General features: G+C 53.2%; 3 pseudogenes; all 3 read right to left on the bottom strand.

Annotated features, from left to right (window-relative positions):
* Window positions 1-938: 938 nt before the first annotated feature.
* On the bottom strand, window positions 939-1,055 carry LOC137313138 (U2 spliceosomal RNA; annotated as a pseudogene).
* Window positions 1,056-5,526: 4,471 nt separating this feature from the next.
* LOC137313185 (U2 spliceosomal RNA) lies at window positions 5,527-5,643 on the bottom strand (annotated as a pseudogene).
* Window positions 5,644-6,608: 965 nt separating this feature from the next.
* LOC137313164 (U2 spliceosomal RNA) lies at window positions 6,609-6,725 on the bottom strand (annotated as a pseudogene).
* Between the last annotated feature and the right edge of the window lie 775 nt (window positions 6,726-7,500).

Below are 7,500 nucleotides of genomic sequence, written 5' to 3' on the forward strand. Positions count from 1 at the left end.
GTGTGTGTGTGTGTGTGTGTCGGTGTCAGTATCAGTCAGTGAGTCAGTGTCTCTCTCTCTCTCTCTCTCACTCAGAGCTGCTGTGGAAGGAAACTTTTTTAAAAAGAACTTGCTTATTGAAAGAAAGATGTGTCTCAAGCTGCCGGGCCCTGTCCATTGTCATGTCAATGGCAGGACTGCTTTCACCAGGAACCCGGTTTTCTGGGTCAGAGGTTCCAGGGGACCTGTTTTGTGCGGACTTCCCTGTGTCCGTCCCTCCCTGCCTGCCTTCCCCCCAGGACTTCCTTCTGAACACCTTTGTCGTTTCAGCGAGGGCCAAAAGCCTGCCTGTGAAAGGGAAGGATCAGCCGGTCAGCCCCCTGTTGGTCGCTGCTGCCAGTGCAGCAGGCGTGCGTGTGTATTCGGCCTCGTGTCCAGGTCCCTCAGGGACTTGAGGCAACTCTCCCCGGTGGTCTCGTGGTCAGGACCGGGCTTCGAATCCCGGTCGGGGGGGATGGCTTTCTGCTGCAGATTAATTGGCACCTCTGAAAGAAAGTCTCCCCTCCTGAGCGTAAAGCTCCACCCTTAACCACCACCGCCGCCTTTTCCACCCCTTGACAAACAGACAGACAGACAGACAGACAGTCAGTCCAGTTCGGGAGCGCAGCTTTCATTTGGAAGCAGACCCTGCTTGTTTAAAGTCAACGACGCCAAGTTATTTTGCACTTTGAATTATATCGCTACGTGCGAGCGGCACTCAGCCTTGGAGAAGAAAAAAATACCACTGAGCTGAGAAAGGTCTTTTTAAAACGGTTTCCTTCCACAGCAGCTCTGAGTGAGAGAGAGAGAGAGAGAGAGAGAGATATCAGCTTTATTCTCAGTAATAATACACACACACACACACACACACACAGAGACACTGGGAAAGAGCTGTTTTTCCTTTTGAATATCTCCCCACGGGGAGCTGCACCGTTCCCAGAAACACTGCAATACTGGGTCGATGCGTGGAGTGGACGGAGCAAGCCCCTAGTCCATCTCCCTGTTCTAAAAATCAATTAAAAATAATAATAAATAATATGTGTGTGTGTGTGTGTGTGTGTCGGTGTCAGTATCAGTCAGTGAGCCAGTGTCTCTCTCTCTCTCTCTCTCTCTCTCACTCAGAGCTGCTGTGGAAGGAAACTTTTTTAAAAAGAACTTGCTTATTGAAAGAAAGATGTGTCTCAAGCTGCCGGGCCCTGTCCATTGTCATGTCAATGGCAGGACTGCTTTCACCAGGAACCCGGTTTTCTGGGTCAGAGGTTCCAGGGGACCTGTTTTGTGCGGACTTCCCTGTGTCCGTCCCTCCCTGCCTGCCTTCCCCCCAGGACTTCCTTCTGAACACCTTTGTCGTTTAAAATAATAATAAATAATATGTGTGTGTGTGTGTCGGTGTCAGTATCAGTCAGTCAGTCAGTCAGTGTCTCTCTCTCTCTCTCTCTCTCTCACACTCAGAGCTGCTGTGGAAGGAAACTTTTTTAAAAAGAACTTGCTTATTGAAAGAAAGATGTGTCTCAAGCTGCCGGGCCCTGTCCATTGTCATGTCAGTGGCAGGACTGCTTTCACCAGGAACCCTTCCCTGCCATTGCAGTGTTGATTTGGTCCTTATGCAAATTTAGGGGCGGAGCCAGCACACAAACGACCAATCACAGCAAAGTCCGCACTTTGCGAGCGCACGAGGTCGCGGCCAGCGTTCCAGTCCGCTCAGATCCAAATAAGCCCGAAAAGGAACACGCTCGATCTTAGCCAAAAGGCCGAGAAGCGATACCGCGCTCGATGCGAATTGATCTCGGGTCCTGTTTGCCCTCCCTCTTTGTTCTCTGGCTGCCGGTGTTGAAAGCAGTCTCGAAGCACTGCCGTTCTCTCCCACTCTGGCCACATTTTTTGCCACCGTTTCTAATTGCAACAGTGGATGAGTTTAAAGAAGTTGCCGTTTTTTCCTTTCTTGCCAGGATTGCTTGACAGATTGGTAAATTTGCCAGTAGGCCACCGATCAGATGGGAGAGGGTTGTGTCTCAACGGACCTCCGTCAGTCAGTCTCAGTCACTAACGAACTGCCGTGGAAGGAAACCTCTTTGAGTAAAACTAGTGACGTGACGTGTCTCACAATGAGCGAGCGAGTGAGATTGCAACGGCCAATTGAGAAAGAGGTGAGGTGCTGACAATCAGCAGCTCGTGTTGAAACATTCATTCCACGGCAGGCAAGACCAATCAAAAAAAATACTGCAGATGCTGGCTCGGCTCGGCTGGGCTGGCTGGCTGGCTGGCTGGCTGGCTGGAAATGGGAAATAAAAACACAAGGCGTGTTAAAGGCTGGTTAAACTGTCGAAAGAAACAAGGCGTTAATGTTTCAGAAGCGCCTATTGAAAGACGTCTCTCAAGCTGCTCCCTGACTGGGCCCTGTCCGTTGTCATGTTAATCGCTGGTTAAACTGTCGGAAGAAACAAGGCGTTAATGTTTCAGAAGTGCCTATTGAAAGGTGTCTCTCAAGCTGCTCCCTGACTGGGCCCTGTCCGTTGTCATGTTAATCCCAGGGCGGGGGCGGGACTGCTTTGACCGGGAGACCTGTTTTCTGGGACGCAGGTGTGACATTCCAGGGAGGCACCTACTTTGTGCTGATTCGAAACGACCACGACAACGGCAACTTGCAGTTCTATATTACAACAACAACAACGCGCGTGTGGTAGTTGGGAGGGGCTGCGTTCGCGCTCTCCCCCCTGCATTGAAACTCAAAGTTCGATTTTCAATCCCATAGTCCACCAATCGGATGGGAGACGGTGTGTGTGTGTGTGTGTGTGTGTGTGTGTCAGTGTCAGTGTCAGTGTCAGTGTCAGTCAGTGTCTCTCTCTCTCTCTCTCTCTCTCTCACTCTTACTCAGAGCTGCTGTGGAAGGAAACCTTTTTAAAAAGAACTTGCATATTGAAAAAAAGATGTGTCTCAAGCTGCCGGGGCCCTGTCCATTGTCACGTTAATGGCAGGACGGGGCAGGACTGCTTTGACCAGGAGACCTGTTTTCTGGGACGCAGGTGTGAGATTCCAGGGGACCTGCTTTGTGCTGATTTCCCTGCCTCCCTCCCTCCCCCCCAGGACTTCCTTCTGAACACCTTTGTCGTTTGAGCGAGGGCCAAAAGCCTGCCTGTGAAAGGGAAGGATCAGCCGGTCAGCCCCCTGCTGGTCGCTGCTGCCAGTGCAGCAGGCGTGCGTGTGTCCTCGGCCTCGTGTCCAGGTCCCTCAGGGACTTGAGGCAGCTCTCCCCGGTGGTCTCGTGGTCAGGACCGGGCTTCGAATCCCAGTCGGGGGGGGATGACTTTCTGCTGCAGATTAATTGGCATGAAGGAAAGTCTCCCCTCCTGAGCGTAAAGCTCCACCCTCACCACCACCACCACCGCCTTTTCCTCCCCTTGACAAACGGACAGACAGACAGTCAGACAGTCAGTCCAGTTCGGGAGCGCAGCTTTCATTAAGCAATGGCGTTTGTGACAACTCATCGTCTGACAGGTTGATGATTTCCCCACACGCCTCCTGCCGAATAAAAGGCTCACCCTCCCGGACACTACCCCCAGAATCACCCACCCCCCCCCCCCCCGGGGTGAATATTAAGCCCGAGAACACCGACTGTAACCAACCGCAGTGAAAAGTTGAAGTGGCAACTCATTAACCAGATTTATTTTGGGCAACTCATTAACCAGATTTTTTGTTCATTTGGTTTATGAGTTGCCAAGTGTAAATCTGGTTAATGAGTTGCCACTTCAACTTTTCACTGCGGTTGGTTACAGTCGGTGTTCTCGGGCTTAATATTCGCCCCGGGGGGGGGGGGGTGTATAGCGGGCGATGGCCGGTGTGGAGTGCGTTTTTTGGGGGTTGATTTTCACTTTGCCTCGCTGGTGGAATTTGTGGGAGGCAGGCAAGGGGATTGGTGTGGGCTGGTGGGCGGCAAGGGAGATGCTTGCTTCGGGGTGTTATCCTCACTTTGGTCCGCTGGTGAGAGTAGGCAGCGGCAGGCCGGCAGGCAGGCAGGCAGGCAAGTGTGATGTAGTGTGGGGTGCAGTGCGGTGCAGTGCAGTGCGGTGCTGCCCTGTCGTTTATGAAAGGTTGTAATGACACTGCTTTGCAGCTGACCATGTCCACTGATTTGTGACGCCCGTATGGAGGCTGATATCTCAGGAGGGCCGAGGCCGATTTCCTCCGGGGACGGCTCGTCGCGTGCGGCAGGACGAGGCGCAGCGGACGGTACCGGGCGCTCGGAGGTGCGGCGCTGCCCGCCGGAGGTACAGCGAAAGGCTGCAAACCGCTTTCCGCCTGCTAACTCGGCGGCCGTCAGACCGACCGACTCCGCTTTACCACCGGAGCTAGAGTCGGGCAAGGGGCACCGAAGGGTACCGGAAGGATCGCGTTCGCACGCCGGGAAGTCGACTAGCGGGCCGCTGAAAGCGAGCCGGGGGCCCCCGGTTTTTCTGTCCCACCTGGAGACTGATATCTCGGGAAGGCCGAGGCCGATTTCCTCCGGGTACGGCTGGTCGCGTGCGGCCGGACCAGGCGCAGCGGACGGTAGCGAGCGGTCGGAGGTGCGGCGCTGCCCGCCGGAGGTACAGCGAAAGTCTGCGAACCGCTTTCCGCCTCCTCTCACCGCACGGCTCTCCATTTCACCCACTGGCGGATTTTCACCCTCCGACTGCTCGCTACCGTCCGCTGCGCCTGGTCCGGGCCCTGTCCGTTGTCATGTTAATGGCAGAGCGGGGCAGGACTGCTTTCACCAGGAACCCGGTTTTCTGGGTCAGAGGTTCCAGGGGAACTGTTTTGTGCGGACTTCCCTGTGTCCGTCCCTCCATGCCTTCCCCCCAGGACTTCCTTCTGAACACCTTTGTCGTTTGAGCGAGGGCCAAAAGCCTGCCTGTGAAAGGGAAGGATCAGCCGGTCGGACCCCTGCTGGTCGCTGCTGCCAGTGCAGCAGGCGTGCGTGTGTCCTCGGCCTCGTGTCCAGGTCCCTCAGGGACTTGAGGCAACTCTCCCCGGTGGTCTCGTGGTCAGGACCGGGCTTCGACTCCCGGTTGGGGGGGGATGACTTTCTGCTGCAGATTAATTGGCACCTCTGAAAGAAAGTCTCCCCTCCTGAGCGTAAAGCTCCACCCTCACCACCACCACCACCGCCTTTTCCTCCCCTTGACAGACAGACAGACAGACAGTCAGTCCAGTTCGGGAGCGCAGCTTTCATTTGGAAGCAGACCCTGCTTGTTTCAAGTCAACGACGCCAAGTTATTTTGCACTTTGAATTATATCGCTACGTGCGAGCGGCACTCAGCCTTGGAGAAGAAAAAAATACCACTGAGCTGAGAAAGTTCTTTTTAAAAAGGTTTCCTTCCACAGCAGCTCTGAGTGAGAGAGAGAGAGGGAGAGAGAGAGAGAGAGAGATATCAGCTTTATTCTCAGTAATAATACACACACACACACACACACACACACACACAGAGACACTGGGAAAGAGCTGATTTTCCTTTTGAATATCTCCCCACGGGGAGCTGCACCGTTCCCAGAGACACTGCAATACTGGGTCGATGCGTGGAGTGGACGGAGCAAGCCCCTATTCCATCTCCCTGTTCTAAAAATCAATTAAAAATAATAATAAATAATATGTGTGTGTGTGTGTGTGTGTGTGTGTGTGTGTGTGTCGGTGTCAGTATCAGTCAGTGAGTCAGTGTCTCTCTCTCTCTCTCTCTCTCTCTCTCTCACTCAGAGCTGCTGTGGAAGGAAACTTTTTTAAAAAGAACTTGCTTATTGAAAGAAAGATGTGTCTCAAGCTGCCGGGCCCTGTCCATTGTCATGTCAATGGCAGGACTGCTTTCACCAGGAACCCGTTTTTCTGGGTCAGAGGTTCCAGGGGACCTGTTTTGTGCGGACTTCCCTGTGTCCGTCCCTCCATGCCTTCCCCCCAGGACTTCCTTCTGAACACCTTTGTCGTTTCAGCGAGGGCCAAAAGCCTGCCTGTGAAAGGGAAGGATCAGCCGGTCAGCCCCCTGTTGGTCGCTGCTGCCAGTGCAGCAGGCGTGCGTGTGTATTCGGCCTCGTGTCCAGGTCCCTCAGGGACTTGAGGCAACTCTCCCCGGTGGTCTCGTGGTCAGGACCGGGCTTCGAATCCCGGTCGGGGGGGATGACTTTCTGCTGCAGATTAATTGGCACCTCTGAAAGAAAGTCTCCCCTCCTGAGCGTAAAGCTCCACCCTCACCACCACCGCCGCCTTTTCCACCCCTTGACAAACAGACAGACAGACAGACAGACAGTCAGTCCAGTTCGGGAGCGCAGCTTTCATTTGGAAGCAGACCCTGCTTGTTTCAAGTCAACGACGCCAAGTTATTTTGCACTTTGAATTATATCGCTACGTGCGAGCGGCACTCAGCCTTGGAGAAGAAAAAAATACCACTGAGCTGAGAAAGGTCTTTTTAAAACGGTTTCCTTCCACAGCAGCTCTGAGTGAGAGAGAGAGAGAGAGAGAGAGAGATATCAGCTTTATTCTCAGTAATAATACACACACACACACACACACACACACACAGAGACACTGGGAAAGAGCTGTTTTTCCTTTTGAATATCTCCCCACAGGGAGCTGCACCGTTCCCAGAAACACTGCAATACTGGGTCGATGCGTGGAGTGGACAGAGCAAGCCCCTAGTCCATCTCCCTGTTCCAAAAATCAATTTAAAATAATAATAAATAATATGTGTGTGTGTGTGTGTGTGTGTGTCGGTGTCAGTATCAGTCAGTCAGTCAGTGTCTCTCTCTCTCTCTCCCTCACACTCAGAGCTGCTGTGGAAGGAAACTTTTTTAAAAAGAACTTGCATATTGAAAGAAAGATGTGTCTCAAGCTGCCGGGCCCTGTCCATTGTCATGTCAATGGCAGGACTGCTTTCACCAGGAACCCGGTTTTGTGGGTCAGAGGTTCCAAAGGACCTGTTTTGTGCGGACTTCCCTGTGTCCGTCCCTCCCTGCCTGCCTTCCCCCCAGGACTTCCTTCTGAACAGCTTTGTCGTTTAAAATAATAATAAATAATATGTGTGTGTGTGTGTGTGTGTGTGTGTGTGTCGGTGTCAGTATCAGTCAGTGAGTCAGTGTCTCTCTCTCTCTCTCTCTCACTCAGAGCTGCTGTGGAAGGAAACTTTTTTAAAAAGAACTTGCTTATTGAAAGAAAGATGTGTCTCAAGCTGCCGGGCCCTGTCCATTGTCATGTCAATGGCAGGACTGCTTTCACCAGGAACCCGGTTTTCTGGGTCAGAGGTTCCAGGGGACCTGTTTTGTGCGGACTTCCCTGTGTCCGTCCCTCCCTGCCTGCCTTCCCCCCAGGACTTCCTTCTGAACACCTTTGTCGTTTCAGCGAGGGCCAAAAGCCTGCCTGTGAAAGGGAAGGATCAGCCGGTCAGCCCCCTGTTGGTCGCTGCTGCCAGTGCAGCAGGCGTGCGTGTGTATTCGGCCTCGTGTCCAGGTCCCTCAGGGACT

The sequence above is a fragment of the Heptranchias perlo genome, unplaced genomic scaffold (assembly GCF_035084215.1).
Source record: "Heptranchias perlo isolate sHepPer1 unplaced genomic scaffold, sHepPer1.hap1 HAP1_SCAFFOLD_442, whole genome shotgun sequence".
In the NCBI taxonomy this organism is placed as follows: domain Eukaryota; kingdom Metazoa; phylum Chordata; class Chondrichthyes; order Hexanchiformes; family Hexanchidae; genus Heptranchias; species Heptranchias perlo.